Genomic DNA, 22,962 nt, shown 5'->3' with positions numbered 1-22,962 from the left:
CTTCTGGATTAAAGAAACGTATTACCCTCTGTATTCAGCATATTAAACTGGAAAAATAGTTATTTGCATGTTAGAATTATGTACAGTAGTTTCCATTTTATTGGATACACTTTCAGACCTCTTCCATAGATACTGTAGTATCACCTGTGCAGGAAAACAGAACGGTGTCACCAAGCGGATAACAGGAAATCCAGTAGATGATGTTTAACAAAACAACACTATTATTTTAAGGCCAGGCAAAAATAAGTTTGCTAAAAGACATGTATCAGCCTACATAATGTAACAAAATGCTAATAGCTAATGATTAGCAGCACCAGTGCCCCCCCCCCCTCCAGGACTCCCACCTACACCACCTGCTAGTTGCAGCACCTGTACAGTTATTGAGCTGATGATCACAATGAAGTCTTCCTTTATGTCAACACAAGTATGTTAACAGTTATGATGTCAACATGGTTGAAATGTCATCATAAATGTTGACACCTGGAAAATGTTGATATATTAAATATTCACATTGTGAAAATGTCTATATTAGCGTTAGGGTTAGCTATAGTGCTGCTCCATCATGGTGCGATGGGAGATTATCGTTTCTACTGGCTGCTTCCACACTGAATTGGACAGCACTATCGCTTGCATCCAGCAGCAGTCATATAGGAGGAACTAACTGCTGCTACTGTACATGCAACAGGCAGCAGTACTCACTTACCCGTTCCATTATCTGTACAGCAGCAGAAAGGGGAGTCTTCGAGGCCATGTGTGAGGTAACAGACACAACAGGTTCATTTGTTTTTACTTCTGTAGTATTGGGGGCAAATAGTGACACCCCTAGTACAGGTAACATTGTGTGATGTACTGCTGCAGCCTTGTCCTAGGTAAACATTGTGAGATTAACATAGTGGCACCACACAAGTCCAGGCATGCTGGAGCTTGTTGTGCCTACACTTTTCAGCCACAAATTCCCCCATGGCTGATTGGTTGCATGTGGTCTGGGGTATAATGAGATGTTGGTGGTGGGGTGTTACATGATGGGTGCAGTGATGCCCAACAGAGTTGGTACATTACTATAATACCTGCTTTGGAACTACACTGTGGCAATAATTTATCAATGCTTATGATGGGCAGTACTAGTGGCAGCTGGAATGTAGAGTATAGAGAGGTCAGTAGGGTATAGAGGGGTCAGTAGTTTAGGGTATAGAGGGGTCAGTAGGGTATAGAGGGGTCATTAGTGTAGAGTATAGAGGGGTCAGTGGAGGTTAGGGTTAGGCTGCAGGAGGGTAGGGTTAGAAGTAGTATAAGGGTTACAGTACTTACTGTACCAGAATGTGTCGGGATTATGACAGTCGGGGTGCCGCTGTCAGTATTTTGATCCCGTACCCAACCCATCCTATCTAGTATTTTCCATATTTTCCCATAAACTTCTCCACCCAGCAAACCAAAAAAATTAGCAATTGGGCAAACCCATGTGCAGTGCAGGTAGGGCAGATGTAACATGTGCAGAGAGAGTTAGATTTGGGTGGGGTGTGTTCAAACTGAAATCTAAATAGCAGTAAAAAATAAAGCAGCCAGTATTTACCTTGCACAGAAACAATATAACCCACCCAAATCTAAATCTCTCTGCACATGGGCCCTCATTCCGAGTTGATCGCTCGCAAGGCGATTTTAGCAGAGTTACACACGCTAAGCCGCCGCCTACTGGGAGTGAATCTTAGCTTCTTAAAATTGCGACCGATGTATTCGCAATATTGCGATTACTAACTACTTAGCAGTTTCAGAGTAGCTTCAGACTTACTCTGCCTGTGCGATCAGTTCAGTGCTTGTCGTTCCTGTTTTGACGTCACAAACACACCCAGCGTTCGCCCAGACACTCCCCCGTTTCCCCGGCCACTCCTGCGTTTTTTCCGGAAACGGTAGCGTTTTTTCCCGCACGCCCATAAAACGGCCTGTTTCCGCCCAGTAACACCCATTTCCTGTCAATCACATTACGATCGCCGGAGCGATGAAAAAGCCGTGAGTAAAAATACTATCTCCATTGTAAAATTACTTGGCGCAGTCGCAGTGCGAATATTGCGCATGCGTACTAAGCGGAATTTCACTGCGATGCGATGTAAAATACCGAGCGATCAACTCGGAATGAGGGCCATGGTACATCTGCCCCACCAGCAGTGCAACAAGGGTTTTGCCCAATTGCTAACTTTTTTGGTTTGCTAACAAACCTGAATAACCCCTGAATTATCACTGCACTGCAATATTTTATTTTCCTACATTTTTTTTATACAAATATGCAGTACTACGGGTTATGGCTAACTTTTTTTCAATTCTAAAAAATCTAAATAATTTTTGGCAACAATAATAGTTACTAGAGATGTGCACGGAGTCCAATGTTTTGGTTGTTGTTGTAATTTCATTGTCGTGTTTCAGTTTTAGTTTTGCAATAACACCCTCAAGTGTGTTGGTTCAGAATTCATCTTAAGAATCAGAATCTTGGGTTTTGGTGTTCTTGAAAATGGATAACAGCAGATATAATAATATAATTTTTGCAATCCGAAACTCAAAATTCTAATTTAAAATCCAAATTCTGAACTGCAAGAAGATCTGAACCAGGACTCTGTTTGGTTTGGATCTCTTCAGGAGATCAAAACTGGGATTTGGTCCGGATTCGCAAAATTCAGGTGTATTCAGGTTACTGAAGTACATCTCTAGCAATAGCATGATACTTAACTGCACAAAAAAAGATCAAAGTAATGTTTGGTGCAGTACAACTGTGTAGATCTCTATCCCATCCACGTACTTCACATGTCTCACACATGCCATAAGTTAAAGTGTCATCTGAATACAATGAACTTTGTTTTGATTTACACATGCACATCTGGGTTTAAGCTAATAATATCATATGAATCTGCATAATATTATTGCGATACTACTCTTAACATATAAAGAGATGATTTGAATCACCCCCTTAAATGTCATGCTGGTCTTATAAAATAAAAAAACACTCACCAGACTAACAGAGCAGCCGGTTTATTCTGCAGATGTTATACTGCAGTCAAAAATAAACATTTTGGTTCTTCCATGGACCCTTGTCAAGATGTGCTCACCAAACAAAATGCTTGTTGAGTGAACTTGTTTTGTAAATTTTTGTATCAGTCAGAGTCACTGAGAGTCCCCTTGACACTGAGGGGAACCTACACATATGACCCTGAGGTGATGACCGAAGATTTCCATTTGTTTTATAGCTCCCTCTGTTATAGAGGTTGTCTGATTCGTCCACCCTCTGTCTCCTGACGGAGCTGGAGGAGTGCACTCATACTTATCTGACACCCCCCTTCCAGCCCTATCTGACACTCAGTTAGACACCCTTAATAGTCGGATCTCGGATGAGGAGACAATAGCTGCTATACGCTCTATGCGTTCGTCAGCCGCTCTGGGACCGGATGGTTTCACGGCCCAATATTACAAACTGTTTGCGAAAGAGTTGGCCCCGCATCTCTCCTCTTTATTCAATTATATTCTTGAGGGAGCCTCCTTTCTGTCGGAGACGACCCGGGCCGACATAGTGGTAATCCCAAAGCCTGAAAAAGACCCAACTAGTTGCTCAAATTATTGACCAATCTCGCTACTGAATGTTGATCTGAAGATATATGCGACAATATTAGCCAACCAAGATAAGAAAGAAGGGTGAACTCTGGCGCAATGGGGTTGGTCAGCCCAATCAAATCCCTATACCTGCCCACAACACAGGTAACAAATACAATGAGAAAAAAGGAGTAAGGGAATGTGATCAAGGGCGCCCAAAATTTAGGAGGAAAGTTTGGAAATAATGAACATCATAAAAAATAAATAAATGATAAAAACATGAAATAAATGTAATAATAATGGTTGCAACAATACTTATGGATTCTTCTAGATATTCTTAATCAGTTGTCCATCTATGGTTTAAATCCTCAGAAAGTCCTCAGTTGATATGTGAAAACAAGAATTTAAGAAAAAAACCAATGTGTAGTACAATTAATGAGGAAATGTCTTAATAAATGGTGTCCGGAAAATGAGGCCCTGGTGAATAAGGGGCTTGATAGTAGGAAGGATAGATTCTCGCCACCAATATTCTCAGAATTCAAGACGTACCAAAACTCACATAGAGTGAAGTAGGAACAAACATATAGCGGTATCTTTATTTGATCGGATAATTTTAGGTACAGCGTACCTCACTCACATGTCCAGTAGATGTTCTCCACATATAAAGGTATCTTTAAAAATCTTTAAGAACGGTCCAATGAAGTGAGTTTAAAAGAAAAAGGTTTTATTTGACATAAGTCAAAAAATAATAAAATTACAGGTAATTACAATTTGACCTTGTTCTTCGGGCAAAGAGTGGGGGTGTCGGGAGATATGGTTGGAAAATCTCCAAATACAAGAAGGTAGTCCGGAATCCCCTCTGTAAACAGGTACCCCCAAAAAATACCTTAAGATGGTCAAAAAACCTGTTTGAAAGTGTGAATCCACGCTCAGCATGCACCAACGCCGTTTCAACCGTGTCGGTCTTTTTCAAGGTGTATGTGCTGAGTGTTGATGGAGGCTATTTAACCTATCAAACAGGAAATGATCATTTTGCAATGCATGATGGTAAGAAACGTATTTCATCATTCTATTGTTTATAACAGTGAATATAAAATGAGGACAGTACTTATAAACTAACAGCTTATGTGTGTGTTAAAAATGTGGAGTTTTATAAAGCTGCACCTAATTAAACAGAAACAACGTAAGAAGGAGAAAGAACCGCTGGACCGGAAGTTGCCTTGGTCCGCGTTGCGTTCCAAATGAACCGGAAGTGGGAACATGCGTTCCACACAACCGGAAGTGCGTTTCACCGAATGTATGCGCTAAACCGGAAATGACCGCGGTTTCACGTGACACATGCAGGAAGCGAGGCCATGCGTTCCACCCGGCGGGGATTGCGTTCCACAAGGCAGTGTTAGGTGGATACGTGGCAATGGAATGTGTCAATGGTACATTCCACCCAGACTTTTGCAATAAAGCCATGTATTTGATATGGTTAATCGGTGAATAAAGTTAAAACATACAATACCGTTGGGATAATGTAACGGTCTCAAAATACAGCATAATTATAAATACATGTAATGGCAGATAAATGAGGATAAACATATAACGATAATTTATGCATAAATAAGAAAAAGGAGAAAGAGAGAAAAAAAATGAAAAGGAGGTGTTTTACAAGAACCATTTTAACTCAAAGTCAGAATTGAGACCGGCGGGCATAATTGCATCAAGTTTGAAAATCCATTGCATTTCTGCCCTAGCGAGATTCCCGTCCGTGTCTCTGTCTTTCCAAGTGGCTTTAACATGTTGTATGCCAATGAAAGACATAATATGTTTCGTGGATGAATTATGTTTTTTTTAAAAATGATCTGAAAGTGTGTGTGTGGTAACGCCTTTTTTGATGTTTCTCAAATGCTCGGCAAGGCGTGTCATGAGGGATCTCCCCGTTCTTCCTATATAGACTAAGCCGCAGCTGCACTTTATGTAATATACCACATTGGTTGTGTGGCAAGTAATAAAATCTTTTATTATATATTTGTTATTGTTATGAGTAAATTCAGTATATTTTGAAATTGTTGATGGTACGGACCGGCAAACCAGGCAAGTCCCACATCGATGAAATCCCTTCGTTCTAATTGGATTGAGGGAGTCAAAAGGCAGAGAACTTTTTACTAATGTATTTTTTAAGTTATTGCTTCTTCTGTATATGAATTTCGGTTTGTCGGGTATAATGTTCTTCAAAACCGGGTCTCTTAATAACAGATGCCAGTGTTTTCTTATGATCTGTTCTTGTTTTCTGGAATCAGAACTGAACCCAGATATAAAGGCCAGATCGCTTGCATTGGTCTTGATTTTACGCTGTGGTTCTAAAATGTCCTTTCTTTGTATATTTTCAACTTCACATTCTGCTTTTTCTAATAGTTCTTTATTATAACCTTTATCCAGGAATTTCTTTTTCATTGTGTTTTTTTGAATTTGATAATCATGGTTATCACTACAGTTCCTTTTTAAACGAAGGAACTGTCCTTTAGGAATACCTTTCAACCAGTTGGGGTGGTGTTGACTGTTATAGGGGATAAGGCTATTGCAGTCAGTTGGTTTGGAATACCCTTTAGTGAGTATCTTATTGTCTTTAATGAAGATGGTGAGGTCAAGGAAGTTTATGTTTTCTTGACTGATGGTAAAAGTCAATTGAATGTTTAAAGAATTCGAGTTTAGAGAGGAACAGAAGGTGTCTAACTCCAAACGGTCTCCGTGCCAAATAAAGAGGATATCATCGATGTATCGGCACCATGACACCAGGTTCGCACCGGCTAGAGGGCTATTCCAGACCGCATCTTCCTCCCACCTTGCCATGAATAAATTAGCATAGCTTGGTGCGAACCTGGTGCCCATAGCGGTGCCGACCTTCTGAAGAAAATAATCCCCTTGAAAGAAGAAAAAATTGTTTTCCAAAATAAATGAAATACTTTCAATAATAAATTCAATTCTTTCAGTGGTCATTGCGGTTTTCTCTAAATGCCATTTGGTGGCTTCAATGCCAGCCGTATGGTCGATGATGGTGTATAACGAAGTAACATCGGCTGTTACTAGATAATAATTTTCTTCCCATCGTATTTTACTTAGTTTGTTGATTATATCGGTGGTGTCTTTTAAATATGATTTCCCTTGAACTACTATTGTTTGTAAAAAAAAGTCGACCATCTCTGATAGATTGGTAGTGAGACTTCCAGTGCCCGAAATGATAGGTCGTCCTGGGGGTTTCTCAGCATTCTTATGTACTTTGGGTAAAGTGTAGATCGTGGGGGTTTTGGGGTGTTGTATGTTTAGAAATTCAAACTCCCTTTTACTTAGTACCCCTTTTTCCAGATATTTGCTGATGAGTTTACCGTAGTTAGTTTTAATTTTAGCAGTCGGGTCAGTTCGTAATTTTTGATATGTTCCATTTGAATTAAGTTGCGATACTATTTCATCCTTGTAGTCAGTTTTGTTTTGGATGGTAATGCCACCTCCCTTATCGCAAGGTTTAATTATGATTTCCTTATCTTCTTTAAGAGATTTAAGGGCCTGTTTCTCCTTGATTGAGATATTGGTTCGTAAACGCTTTTTTGAGGGTGTTTTAGACAATTTCATGTGATGGACGTCTTCTAAGACAGACTTGGTAAAACTGTCTATCATACACCCTTTCAGATGTACTGGATGGAAGGTGGATTTCTTCCTAAATGGCGTCATACCTTCATCGTCCTTTTGTGTCTCTGCGGTGTTAGTGGCGAAAAACTTTTTTAATAGAAGTTTTCTTGAAAATTTATGAATATCAATATGTGCCTCAAAAGGGTTCGTCTTTGCTGTAGGGGCAAATTTTAAACCCTTTTGGAGGATACGTGGTGAGGGTCCTTGAGCTCAAATTGAAAATTTTAACTTGATCCAAGTTGACTGGATTAGTAACTGTAGATTTTGCAGATTTTTTGCGTCTGTTGTTTCTCCCCCCTCGTTTGCCCCTCTTTTTCCTTATTGGAACCTGGTATTCCTGTACCTCTCTTTCTGTCCTAAAAAAGGTCCCTGATCTTGTCTGAAATTCAGTGGTTCAAATCTGTTGTACATGTTGACTGGGGGTCTGGTATCCCATCTATTATTACGATAGTTTGGTCGATATGTTCTTTTAGGATATATCCAATTGTTGCGAGGTGGAAAGTCCCTGCCTCTGTTGTAATAATCGTAATTATCCCTTGGAGGATGTTGGTAATTTTCGTAGACTGGAATTCTCTCCTTATTTTCTTCTTCCTCATATTCTTTTTGATCTTCAAAGTGTGTTTTCTTCTTATTCTTGTTTTTCTTCTTCGTTAATTGGAAAGAGGGAATATCAGTAGAATTGGGTTGATCTTTTCTGTCTCTGATTTTCTTCTTTTTGAGGGTTTTTCCACCATTTCTATAGAACTCATGGTCCCTTTTTAATTTCCTTTGTTTTTTCTCTATTAATATTTTGGTGTGTTTGTCAATCCTAATTTCCAGTTCCTTGTCGAGAATAGTGTATTCGGGAAGTTCCTGAAAAGGCTTGACAAGGGTTTGAAGGTTTTTTATTTGATCATTGAGATTTAAAAGCTTATCCCTTCTTTCCTTTATAATTAGATGCATTAAAGAGAATGAGCATGTGTGCACACATGCTCATTCTCTTTAATGCATCTAATTATAAAGGAAAGAAGGGATAAGCTTTTAAATCTCAATGATCAAATAAAAAACCTTCAAACCCTTGTCAAGCCTTTTCAGGAACTTCCCGAATACACTATTCTCGACAAGGAACTGGAAATTAGGATTGACAAACACACCAAAATATTAATAGAGAAAAAACAAAGGAAATTAAAAAGGGACCATGAGTTCTATAGAAATGGTGGAAAAACCCTCAAAAAGAAGAAAATCAGAGACAGAAAAGATCAACCCAATTCTACTGATATTCCCTCTTTCCAATTAACGAAGAAGAAAAACAAGAATAAGAAGAAAACACACTTTGAAGATCAAAAAGAATATGAGGAAGAAGAAAATAAGGAGAGAATTCCAGTCTACGAAAATTACCAACATCCTCCAAGGGATAATTACGATTATTACAACAGAGGCAGGGACTTTCCACCTCGCAACAATTGGATATATCCTAAAAGAACATATCGACCAAACTATCGTAATAATAGATGGGATACCAGACCCCCAGTCAACATGTACAACAGATTTGAACCACTGAATTTCAGACAAGATCAGGGACCTTTTTTAGGACAGAAAGAGAGGTACAGGAATACCAGGTTCCAATAAGGAAAAAGAGGGGCAAACGAGGGGGGAGAAACAACAGACGCAAAAAATCTGCAAAATCTACAGTTACTAATCCAGTCAACTTGGATCAAGTTAAAATTTTCAATTTGAGCTCAAGGACCCTCACCACAGAGGAAACACGTATCCTCCAAAAGGGTTTAAAATTTGCCCCTACAGCAAAGACGAACCCTTTTGAGGTACATATTGATATTCATAAATTTTCAAGAAAACTTCTATTAAAAAAGTTTTTCGCCACTAACACCGCAGAGACACAAAAGGACGATGAAGGTATGACGCCATTTAGGAAGAAATCCACCTTCCATCCAGTACATCTGAAAGGGTGTATGATAGACAGTTTTACCAAGTCTGTCTTAGAAGACGTCCATCACATGAAATTGTCTAAAACACCCTCAAAAAAGCGTTTACGAACCAATATCTCAATCAAGGAGAAACAGGCCCTTAAATCTCTTAAAGAAGATAAGGAAATCATAATTAAACCTTGCGATAAGGGAGGTGGCATTACCATCCAAAACAAAACTGACTACAAGGATGAAATAGTATCGCAACTTAATTCAAATGGAACATATCAAAAATTACGAACTGACCCGACTGCTAAAATTAAAACTAACTACGGTAAACTCATCAGCAAATATCTGGAAAAAGGGGTACTAAGTAAAAGGGAGTTTGAATTTCTAAACATACAACACCCCAAAACCCCCACGATCTACACTTTACCCAAAGTACATAAGAATGCTGAGAAACCCCCAGGACGACCTATCATTTCGGGCACTGGAAGTCTCACTACCAATCTATCAGAGATGGTCGACTTTTTTTTACAAACAATAGTAGTTCAAGGGAAATCATATTTAAAAGACACCACCGATATAATCAACAAACTAAGTAAAATACGATGGGAAGAAAATTATTATCTAGTAACAGCCGATGTTACTTCGTTATACACCATCATCGACCATACGGCTGGCATTGAAGCCACCAAATGGCATTTAGAGAAAACCGCAATGACCACTGAAAGAATTGAATTTATTATTGAAAGTATTTCATTTATTTTGGAAAACAATTTTTTCTTCTTTCAAGGGGATTATTTTCTTCAGAAGGTCGGCACCGCTATGGGCACCAGGTTCGCACCAAGCCAAGCTATGCTAATTTATTCATGGCAAGGTGGGAGGAAGATGCGGTCTGGAATAGCCCTCTAGCCGGTGCGAACCTGGTGTCATGGTGCCGATACATCGATGATATCCTCTTTATTTGGCACGGAGACCGTTTGGAGTTAGACACCTTCTGTTCCTCTCTAAACTCGAATTCTTTAAACATTCAATTGACTTTTACCATCAGTCAAGAAAACATAAACTTCCTTGACCTCACCATCTTCATTAAAGACAATAAGATACTCACTAAAGGGTATTCCAAACCAACTGACTGCAATAGCCTTATCCCCTATAACAGTCAACACCACCCCAACTGGTTGAAAGGTATTCCTAAAGGACAGTTCCTTCGTTTAAAAAGGAACTGTAGTGATAACCATGATTATCAAATTCAAAAAAACACAATGAAAAAGAAATTCCTGGATAAAGGTTATAATAAAGAACTATTAGAAAAAGCAGAATGTGAAGTTGAAAATATACAAAGAAAGGACATTTTAGAACCACAGCGTAAAATCAAGACCAATGCAAGCGATCTGGCCTTTATATCTGGGTTCAGTTCTGATTCCAGAAAACAAGAACAGATCATAAGAAAACACTGGCATCTGTTATTAAGAGACCCGGTTTTGAAGAACATTATACCCGACAAACCGAAATTCATATACAGAAGAAGCAATAACTTAAAAAATACATTAGTAAAAAGTTCTCTGCCTTTTGACTCCCTCAATCCAATTAGAACGAAGGGATTTCATCGATGTGGGACTTGCCTGGTTTGCCGGTCCGTACCATCAACAATTTCAAAATATACTGAATTTACTCATAACAATAACAAATATATAATAAAAGATTTTATTACTTGCCACACAACCAATGTGGTATATTACATAAAGTGCAGCTGCGGCTTAGTCTATATAGGAAGAACGGGGAGATCCCTCATGACACGCCTTGCCGAGCATTTGAGAAACATCAAAAAAGGCGTTACCACACACACACTTTCAGATCATTTTTAAAAAAAACATAATTCATCCACGAAACATATTATGTCTTTCATTGGCATACAACATGTTAAAGCCACTTGGAAAGACAGAGACACGGACGGGAATCTCGCTAGGGCAGAAATGCAATGGATTTTCAAACTTGATACAATTATGCCCGCCGGTCTCAATTCTGACTTTGAGTTAAAATGGTTCTTGTAAAACACCTCCTTTTCATTTTTTTTCTCTCTTTCTCCTTTTTCTTATTTATGCATAAATTATCGTTATATGTTTATCCTCATTTATCTGCCATTACATGTATTTATAATTATGCTGTATTTTGAGACCGTTACATTATCCCAACGGTATTGTATGTTTTAACTTTATTCACCGATTAACCATATCAAATACATGGCTTTATTGCAAAAGTCTGGGTGGAATGTACCATTGACACATTCCATTGCCACGTATCCACCTAACACTGCCTTGTGGAACGCAATCTCCGCCGGGTGGAACGCATGGCCTCGCTTCCTGCATGTGTCACGTGAAACTGCGGTCATTTCCGGTTTAGCGCATACATTCGGTGAAACGCACTTCCGGTTGTGTGGAACGCATGTTCCCACTTCCGGTTCATTTGGAACGCAACGCGGACCAAGGCAACTTCCGGTCCAGCGGTTCTTTCTCCTTCTTACGTTGTTTCTGTTTAATTAGGTGCAGCTTTATAAAACTCCACATTTTTAACACACACATAAGCTGTTAGTTTATAAGTACTGTCCTCATTTTATATTCACTGTTATAAACAATAGAATGATGAAATACGTTTCTTACCATCATGCATTGCAAAATGATCATTTCCTGTTTGATAGGTTAAATAGCCTCCATCCACACTCAGCACATACACCTTGAAAAAGACCGACACGGTTGAAACGGCGTTGGTGCATGCTGAGCGTGGATTCACACTTTCAAACAGGTTTTTTGACCATCTTAAGGTATTTTTTGGGGGTACCTGTTTACAGAGGGGATTCCGGACTACCTTCTTGTATTTGGAGATTTTCCAACCATATCTCCCGACACCCCCACTCTTTGCCCGAAGAACAAGGTCAAATTGTAATTACCTGTAATTTTATTATTTTTTGACTTATGTCAAATAAAAACTTTTTCTTTTAAACTCACTTCATTGGACCGTTCTTAAAGATTTTTAAAGATACCTTTATATGTGGAGAACATCTACTGGACATGTGAGTGAGGTACGCTGTACCTAAAATTATCCGATCAAATAAAGATACCGCTATATGTTTGTTCCTACTTCACACTATGTGAGTTTTGGTACGTCTTGAATTCTGAGAATATTGGTGGCGAGAATCTATCCTTCCTACTATCAAGCCCCTTATTCACCAGGGCCTCATTTTCCGGACACCATTTATTAAGACATTTCCTCATTAATTGTACTACACATTGGTTTTTTTCTTAAATTCTTGTTTTCACATATCAACTGAGGACTTTCTGAGGATTTAAACCATAGATGGACAACTGATTAAGAATATCTAGAAGAATCCATAAGTATTGTTGCAACCATTATTATTACATTTATTTCATGTTTTTATCATTTATTTATTTTTTATGATGTTCATTATTTCCAAACTTTCCTCCTAAATTTTGGGCGCCCTTGATCACAATATTAGCCAACCGTCTGGCTCCCTTGTTGCCCGGTTTGGTCCACCCGGACCAGGTCAGCTTCATTCCTGGACGCCAGGCGTCTGACAACACTAGAAGGGCCATAGACCTAATCTACTCCATTGAAAAGCGGAAGTCTCCCTCCCTCATTCTGGCTCTCGACGCGGAGAAGGATTTCGACCGCATTTCGTGGTCTTTTGCCTTCGCAGTCCTTGGCAAAATGGGATTCTCTGGTAAATTTTTAGAGGGGATTAAAGCACTCTACCGCTCCCCATTGGCCCAGGTTTTGGTTAACGGTGTTTCATCCGCCAGTTTTGGGATTGCCAATGGCACCAGGCAGGGATGCCCACTTTCTCCTTTAATTTTCACACTAGTCATGGAGCCTCTGGCAGCAAAGATTCGTAATAACACACTATCCACGGAGTGTCTACGGGCCTATCCGAGCACAAGATTACGTTATATGCTGATGATGTCCTGATTTCTCTCACAGATCCAGCCCAATCCCTTCCCTCTCTTTTAACTGAGATCCGTTCGTATTCTCAGTTTTCCGGTTATAAAAGTAACGTTGACAAAACAGAGGTCCTTGACTTTCATATCCCGGCAGCTCTCAAACAAGAACTACAAACTATCCTACCCTGTAACTGGTATACAAAGAAAATCAAGTACCTCGGTATGTACTTGACCCATCATCACCACCAACTTTTCCAAGCAAATTACCACCGCTTATTGCAGAAAATCAAAGATGATTTGTTGGAGTGGTCCAATTACTTCATCTCATGGATAGGCAGGAAAAACTCGGTCAGGATGAGTGTGCTCCCCCAACTTCTGTATTTGTTTCAGATTCTCCCGATTTATGTCCCTACCTATGTTTTTAAGACCTTGCAACGCCAAACGTCCTTTTTTATCTGGAACCGTAAACGCCCTCGCATCAGATTTAAACTGCTTCAACGCCCTTCCAGAGGCGGAGGGCTGGGTATCCAGGACTTTAGAAAATACTTCTATGTTGCGCAGCTCTCTCAATGTGCACAATGGTGCAACGAGGGCAGGACGGGGAAAGTTTGGGTGAGCATTGAGGCAGAGGAGATGGGTTTGGCCACACTATCCTCCCTACTATGGCTTTGCTGGAACCAGCGCCCCCGCACGATCCTTTCACATCCCGTGGTAAGTCGTTCATTAGCGACATGGGACTTGGCAAATAGACGGTTCACTTTGGCCCCACATCCGTCCCCGCTAATTCCATTATTTCATAATCCAGCCTTCCCCCCGGGTACGTGTAGATCCTCATATACATCCTGGCGCTCGAGCGGTATGTTGTATATTAATGATATCACTTCTAATGCTGCCTTCCCTCAATTTGCAGATATCTGAGATGGAACAGTAATCCCTTCTTCGGACTTCTTTCGATATATGCAAATTAGACATTTCCACTCCACCATTACCACTATCCTTCTCAATATACAACTATCCCCCTTCGAATACATTAGCTGGAAATGCACCAACACTAAGGGCCTCATTTCCGATATATACGCTTTACTTAACGACTACCCTACTTCATCCCGAGCCCCTCACGAGTTGGCATGGGAAAAAGAGCTGGAATTTACTAATGACAACGAAGATTGGGTGGATATCTGGGATAATGCAGCTTCCAGTTCCATATGTGTAAAAATTAAAGAAAATATCTACAAATTGCTCTACCGCTGGTATTATGTCCCGTCCCGTCTACATGCTATGTTCCCCGACACCACGGATAGATGCTGGAGGGGTTGTGCAGACGTTGGCTCGTTTATACACATATGGTGGACCTGCCCAAAAAAATTTTAAATTTGGAGTGAGCTTATTACTTTGCTCTCGCACTTATTTGAAACCTCCATTTCTCCTGACCCCCAATACTTTCTGCTCCCCATGACCCTCCCTACTCTTAACCGACACCAAAACAGGCTATTTCGACATGTAGTTTCGGCAATGACATGCCAAATAGCCACGGACTGGAAAAGCCCGACTCCCTCCCCAATGCCGGTGATAATCTCACGAATTTGGTATGTACATAAAATGGAATACATGACCGCTGTTATTCGTAACACCTCTAAACAATTTGATAAAATATGGTCCCCCTGGCTAGCCTTACAACAGGCTTCCTCCCCATTTGTAACTTGATACCGTGCATTGCTGCTCTACCAACCTCGTGTCTTTGGAGGCCACCCCTCCACCCCTCTCTACTCCCTTTCTCTCTTTCTGACTGGACTTGCTCTATCTCCCTGTGCCCTTGACCTCTTCTATTTTCTCTTCGAGTATTATTTTCTTCTAACTACTACTATCAACTCTATTTGATGGACGGCCACTCCATTGCCGAGAGTTACCCTTTTAAATTGCCTTAAATTAAAAAAAAAAAAAAAAGGATTCAACCTGTTGATGTTACAACCCATTGCAGTTACATTTGTACTTTGTTTACCTACTTTGCCTTGTATGCACCCAATAAAATGTGTTAAAAAAAAAAAGAGAGTGGCCATGGGCCAGGGTGCTGAGGGAGGGTGGTCAAATCCAGGGATGCATGGCCACGCCCCTTCCAAAAAATGTAAAGAGTTTTGCGGCAACTAGCTGATGCACAATGAATGCCAATGATTGCACAGGTGATGCTGGGGGTTGCACACGGGGGTGGATACAGATACATAGGGGGACATTTGCCCCTTTCAGCAGTGCTGCAAAGAGGAACAATGTCCACTTTAGCAGCTGATCTGGGCTTGCGTGAGGCGCCTCTAACAAGCCTGGGTAGTTAGTACCCATTCCAACCTCTCCGTGGAGAACCAGTAATGGATTTATTTGGGTTGCTACTCCAGCACAATACTGCCACACACACACACACACACACACACACACACACACACACACACACATATATATATATATATATATATATATATGTGCTTAGCCATGGATGCACTTAAAACCTGGATCATTGGGGTGCCTTGAGGACCGCATTTGAGAACCTCCGCTGTAGAGCATTTGTGAGTTCAAGTACTAATGTTCATTGAAGATAAGGGGCCTAGTCCAAACCCTGAAATACAGCCCCATATCATTATGCCTCCTCCACCAAACTTCACAGTTGGCACAATTCAGGCAGTCAGGTAACTTTCTCCCAGCATCCACCAAATCCAGACTCGCCCATCTGACTGGTAAACAGAAAAGCGTGATTCATCACTCCACAGAACACGTTTCCACTGCTCCACAGTCCAGTGCCGGTGTGCTTTACACCACTCCATCCAATGCTTGGCATTGAACTTAGTGATGAGAGGCTTGCATGCAGTTGCTTGTCATGGAAACCCATCCTACTAAGCTCCCGCTATACAGTTCTTGTGCTTACATTAATGGAAGTTCGTAACTCTTCAGATATGGAATCAGCAGAGTGAAAGCAACTTTTACGCACAATGCGCCTTTGCAGTCATTCGGTGGTATTCAAATGATATATCACACCCAATCTCCTTTCTAAAGTGATCCCCGTTATCATGCATATTGCGCCCATAGTAATCAGGTTTATCTGCATAAAGGGTTAGGGCACCTCGCAACCCCTGGTGGCAGCAAGCTAAATTGATTTTACCACTCTCGTCAGCAGAAATAGAACGGGTTTTGGAAGGGGGTGAAAAGAATTGAATACCGCCCATTGAGCGTACTTTGTGATTTTATGTGGTCTTTCTGCTTCGTGTCTGAGTTTTTGCTGTTCCTAAGTGATTCCATTTTTTAATAATATCACTTACAGTTGGCCATGTAATATCCAGAAGGGATGAAATTTAATGAACCATCTTATTACAAAGGTGGCATCTTACCATGCTTGAAGTCACTGAGCTCTTTAGAACGACCCATGTTGTATCACAAAAGTTTGCAAATTGAGACTGCATGGCTAGGTGCTTGATTTTATACACATTTGGCAATGAGTCTGATTGAAACACCTTCATTCAATAATTAACAGGTGAGGCCAAATACTTTTGTCAATATAGTGTATGTGTGTATAAATATACAGGTGAACGCCCTCACTCAATCACTCACTGACTGACTGACTGACTGCCTCATTACTAATTATGTTAGGAAGCTGAAATTTAACATTGGAATTCTTCAGGTGGGAAATAGGAGAACTAAATAATTAAAATTTTAATAAACCTACCTTAAGGGGAAGAATAGGGGTTTGACATAATTATGTCATTACCGATGCGTGGCTTGCGTTGTGTGAACGATAACGCCCAAACGGACAATCCAATCAAAATTTGGATTGCACCTCCAGTGTGTAATATTTAGTAAAGTACAAAATGGTCACTTTTTACCTTATCTGTTACGTGTGCTCCTCGGGTAACGCCAAGAACCATGGATTAATAAATTACTAATACAGGTATTAAGATATCTCAAATTTACATCTCTATAGATTTACCACATATTTGACACTCATTTATATTTAAAACCATGTAAATCAGAAACTCCTGTGCAAAGAATGGGTAGAACAGCTAATGTATATATATATGAAAAAAAAAGAAGAGTGCAGCGCCACTTGTGAGTTTTATCTCTTAGCTACCTTAATGCTTATTATTAGTCTGTTTTGTAGACACTCCCAAATTATACGGGCGTTAGCTGTCCCCTAAATAGACAGTAATAGTAAGTTGCTGTGGGAGAGAGTATGGAGTATAGGGGGATAGGGGTTTAAGCGACCAATTGTGTCATAGTTAAATAAAACAGAGTATAGAAATACCCACTGATTCTATAAAAGGAACATGGGTAGCCAATGTAAAATTTAACAGGAGATTTTTATTTTAAACAGAGTGTAAGATATATATACTGTACGTGTGTGTGTGTGTGTGTATGTATGTATGTATATATATATATATATATATATATATATATACACTGCTCAAAAAAATAAAGGGAACACTAAAATAACACATCCTAGATCTGAATGAATGAAATATTCTTATTAAATACTTTGTTCTTTACATAGTTGAATGTGCTGACAACAAAATCACACAAAAATGATCAATGGAAATCAAATTTATTAACCCACGGAGGTCTGGATTTGGAGTCACCCTCAAAATTAAAGTGGAAAAACACACTACAGGCTGATCCAACTTTGATGTAATGTCCTTAAAACAAGTCAAAATGAGGCTCAGTAGTGTGTGTGGCCTCCACGTGCCTGTATGACCTCCCTACAATGCCTGGGCATGCTCCTGATGAGGTGGCGGATGGTCTCCTGAGGGATCTCCTCCCAGACCTGGACTAAGGCATCCGCCAACTCCTGGACAGTCTGTGGTGCAACGTGGCATTGGTGGATGGAGCGAGACATGATGTCCCAGATGTGCTCAATTGGATTCAGGTCTGGGGAATGGGCGGGCCAGTCCATAGCATCAATGCCTTCATCTTGCAGGAATTGCTGACACACTCCAGCCACATGAGGTCTAGCATTGTCTTGCATTAGGAGGAACCCAGGGCCAACCGCACCAGCATATGGTCTCACAAGGGGTCTGAGGATCTCACCTCGGTACCTAATGGCAGTCAGGCTACCTCTGGCGAGCACATGGAGGGCTGTGCGGCCCCCCCAAAGAAATGCCACCCCACACCATTACTGACCCACTGTTAAACCGGTCATGCTGGAGGATGTTGCAGGCAGCAGAACGTTCTCCTTGGCGTCTCCAGACTCTGTCACGTCTGTCACATGTGCTCAGTGAGAACCTGCTTTCATCTGTGAAGAGCACAGGGCGCCAGTGGCGAATTTGCCAATCTTGGTGTTCTCTGGCAAATGCCAAACGTCCTGCACAGTGTTGGGCTGTAAGCACAACCCCCACCTGTGGACGTCGGGCCCTCATACCACCCTCATGGAGTCTGTTTCTGATCATTTGAGTAGACACATGCACATTTGTGGCTTGCTGGAGGTCATTTTGCAGGGCTCTGGCAGTGCTCCTCCTGTTCCTCTTTGCACAAAGGCGGAGGTAGCGGTCCTGCTGCTGGGTTGTTGCCCTCCTACGGCCTCCTCCTTGTCTCCTGATGTACTGGCCTGTCTCCTGGTAGCGCCTCCATGCTCTGGACACTACGCTGACAGACACAGCAAACCTTCTTGCCACAGCTCGCATTGATGTGCCATCCTGGATGAGCTGCACTACCTGAGCCACTTGTGTGGGTTGTAGGGAGGTCATACAGGCACGTGGAGGCCACACACACTACTGAGCCTCATTTTGACTTGTTTTAAGGACATTACATCAAAGTTGGATCAGCCTGTAGTGTGTTTTTCCACTTTAATTTTGAGGGTGACTCCAAATCCAGACCTCCATGGGTTAATAAATTTGATTTCCATTGATAATTTTTGTGTGATTTTGTTGTCAGCACACTCAACTATGTAAAGAACAAAGTATTTAATAAGAATATTTCATTCATTCAGATCTAGGATGTGTTATTTTAGTGTTCCCTTTATTTTTTTGAGCAGTGTATATATAAATATATATATATATACTTATTTGTTTATTATAATTTTTTTTCATCAAAAATTACAGTGCGCCCAACGCCCACCACAGGAGGCTCGGAAAGCAATGACCAGCTGTTTCAAAACTTGCTAAGACTACACAAAAAACAAACAGATTTCTTTTTACATGGTGTGACCTTGTCGGACTATCACCGTAATAGACAAATACCCAGGGGATTCCGAATTCGGAACATGCCTACCATAGGCAAATATAACGTTGATTTTTGCCGTAAATGGATAGGCATACTGAATAAGTGTAGTCTAGACCTTATTCTGTTAGTCATTGAGGAGTCCGCGAGAGAAATGAATTTAATTAAAGAAATTATTAACAGCTTTGAATTATTACATCTACCCACTCTGCAAGCCGACAATGAGAACAAGTGGCTTGAGAAATGATCATCTCAAATAGAGACTTATAAACAAGATCTCGTCAAATTTAAAAGACAGAAGCTATCCACTGTCCAGAAGGATTACCAGGAGGGTCGGGTATATGCCTGGGTGAACAACCCGGATGGAAAACGTGTATTTAAACATCAGTTCAGACAGAGACAATGTCCGAACTCTCGATTTGACTCCTCCAGTGGAGACTATACTTCTCAGAGTGAGACTGAAACTGCAAGCAGCTCCAATACCAGCAAACCCCCTTTAGGGGTGAACACCCGAGCGATGCAAGGGCTAAAAAAAGACAAAGTACCAGGCGGGGCAAACAGCACGAAAGGATCAACAAAGAAAAGCACCAAGGCAAAGAAAACAGCATAGTTTTTAATCTGTCCAAGAAATGCCTGACCCCTGAGGAAGTACAGGCACTGAATAAAGGACTTTCCTATATCCCTGTAAGCCAATTTAAAGAATTCCAGTGGAAGGTCGACTCCTTTAACGTAAGTAGAAGATTGAGACGAAAATAATTATTTGCCAACCAACCACAGGCGACTGGGGATGGAGGTATATCAGACATACCCATTAAATTGAAAAAACCATCAACATTTGATCCAAACACTACCAATTCCTCCTTGAAATGTTTTGCACGAGTCGTGGATTCCAAAGTTACTCAGATGGCCAAAAATCCTCCACGTCATAGGGATAATATGTCCAAGGGGGAGCGGGAAGTATTAATCTCTTTGAGCAGTGACCCGAATATCGTAATACGCCCAGCGGACAAGGGGGGAGGCATTATTGTTCAAGATCTAACGGACTATAAGGATGAAGCTTACAGACAGTTGTTGGATCCTTTAGTATACGAGCGATTACCGACAGATCCGACGATGAAATATAACAAGGAGTTGAAAGTGATCCTGGCTGAAACGGTTAGGGACAACTTGATTTCAGTTAATGTACAAAATGCATTGATACAAGATTTTCCGGTAGCCCGGGTTTTTTACACTATACCGAAAATTCATAAAGACACAATTAGGCCACCCGGACGTCCGATAATATCGGCCAGAGATTCGGTATACTACAAAGTATCACAATATCTAGATTATTTCTTTCAACCTGTAATCCAGATTCAAAGTACCTATTTGAAAGACACTACTAATCTCATCAATAAATTACGTATATTGCCTGTATTACCAGAAGGTTGTGTGTTATGCACTTTAGACGTGGTGAGCCTCTACACCAACATTCCACATGGAAGGGGTGTAGAGGCAGCCAGACGTCTTTTGTCAGTTAGTCCGGAATACCAAGGTCCGGATTTATCATTGTTTCTTCATCTATTGTATCTCACATTGACTAGGAATTATTTTGTATTTGATAACCAGTGGTTTCAACAGAGACAGGGGTGTGCAATGGGCAGTTGCGTTTCGCCTGCCTTTGCAAATTGTTTTATGTTTGAAGTTGAACAGGCTTTATTTTTCACAGATCCAGTTATAGCGGACAAGATAAAATTCTTCGTGAGATACATAGATGATTTGTTGTTAATATGGCAGGTTTCTGTACTTGAACTGGAAGCATTTATAACACAGATTAATGATATGGACAGCAACATTAAGTTTACTGCTATGATTAGTCAGGAAAAAGTAAATTACCTAGATGTGGAAATTTCATTACATGAGGGTCAGATCCATACGAATCTGTTTAAGAAAGCAACAGATAAAAACACAGTACTACATGCGTCTAGCTTTCACCCACCATCAACTAAATTCAGCTTACCTTACTCACAATTTTTGAGGGCTCACAGAATATCTGATGACATTATTAACACAGAACAAGAGATACAAAAAATGGCCCTAGACTTTAAGGCCCGTGGGTATAAATGGTCAAGTTTGATGGAAACTAAGGAAAGGGTACTTAAAATGGATCGGAAGGAACTGCTTGGGCAGAAATGCAAAGTACCAGAGAATCCTGAAAATAGAGTTCCGTTTGTGCAACAATACAGTCCCATTAGTAGAGAGATTGCTAAAGTAACTCGGGATGTATGGCCCATAATCACATCCGATAAGGACTTAGGTATGTTTAGGGATTGTTCTCTTTTTCCAAGTTATACTCGGAACAAGAACCTGAAAGACTGGCTGGTACATAATGACATTTCGAGTCAGAAACCTGCCCCTAAAACAACATTTTTAACTAAAAAACCAGGCTGTTACAGATGCATGGGCTGTACGACATGCAGCTTCATGGAAACTGGAACAGGTTTTGCTCACCCTCACTCAGGAAAATGGATCAAAATCGATAAGGTTTTGACGTGTACAAGTACACATGTCGTATACTTCATCAGATGTCTGTGTGGTATGTTTTACGTGGGTAAAACCACAAGACAATTTAGGGAGAGAATGGCAATGCACCGTTAAAGTATACGGGCAGCCTTATCAGGTGAAGGGCAATCGCAGCCGGTCCCTAGACACTTCCAGAAATTTAAACATAGTTTGGCCTCATTAAGGTACAAGATCATAGATCAACAGCCGGAAAACATCAGGGGAGGTGATAGGAACAGGGCTTTATTGCAACGGGAGGCCCGCTGGATCCATCGGCTGGGCACGGTGTTTCCAGGGGGACTTAACGAGCAATTGAGCATACAATGCTTTTCCTGAGTCTATAATAGAACATGATGTGTATTCAGCATTTTACGCATAAGATAGAAACATAATGTGTATTAGCAAGAATTATTAGCATTGAAGTATAAATTGTGTTAGTTACAAGGAAATATTAAGGATGAGCGCTTTTGTACATTGATTTGTATTGTGGTGACGGGTTATAGCATTCACACAATTGTTTATTCTTTGGTTGCCAGGTTACTGACGTAGCGGCGGGAGGAGGAGCAGAGGACCCAGCGTGGTGCGGTGTACGTCATCGGTCCCCGACGGCCGCAGAGGAGAGAGGTAGCAGCAGGTGGGAGAAGCTGTGGGCGGCGGTCGGGGAACGATATGAACGGCCCGCACCGCAAGTGGATGATGTCATCCTGGCCCACTACAACGCCACACCTGAATGTAATTCAGCACGTAGAGGGGTGTAAGTATAAATGTTTCTTTCATTGTATTGTCTGTTGGTTCTGTCGAAAGTTGTGAAAAATACAACTGAAACGTTAACTTGCTGTCAGGAGTTTGGTCTCCTTTTTTATGCTATTCTAAGTCCCCTTGAGTGCCGCCATTGGTAATATATACATCACACAAGTTTTGGAGGGCACCGGGGCATCGTAGAAGGAGGGATTGAGTGCCGGACACAAAGATTCTATATATATATATATATATATATATACACACAATTATACCCTTATCTTGCGCTACAACAAATGCAGCACCTCTAGAATAACCCTTCTGCTAGAACAGGGTTCAAAAAATAGAGACAAATACAAATTCAGAGGGCGCATATAATTGGTCTAATTAAA

The 22,962-nt window shown here is 40.7% G+C and overlaps 1 long non-coding RNA gene across 1 annotated transcript in view; it reads left to right on the top strand.

Annotated features, from left to right (window-relative positions):
• LOC134898743 (uncharacterized) overlaps nt 1-22,580 on the top strand; it is a 105,071-nt gene extending 82,491 nt beyond the window's left edge. Inside the window, exon 3 of the long non-coding RNA XR_010172484.1 lies at nt 22,369-22,580. This is a non-coding gene — a long non-coding RNA (uncharacterized LOC134898743). The remainder of the gene's footprint in view (nt 1-22,368) is intronic.
• The last annotated feature ends 382 nt before the right edge of the window (nt 22,581-22,962 follow it).

This window comes from Pseudophryne corroboree, chromosome 1 (assembly GCF_028390025.1).
Source record: "Pseudophryne corroboree isolate aPseCor3 chromosome 1, aPseCor3.hap2, whole genome shotgun sequence".
NCBI classification, from domain to species: Eukaryota; Metazoa; Chordata; class Amphibia; order Anura; family Myobatrachidae; genus Pseudophryne; species Pseudophryne corroboree.
This window is presented reverse-complemented; position numbering and strand designations above follow the sequence as displayed.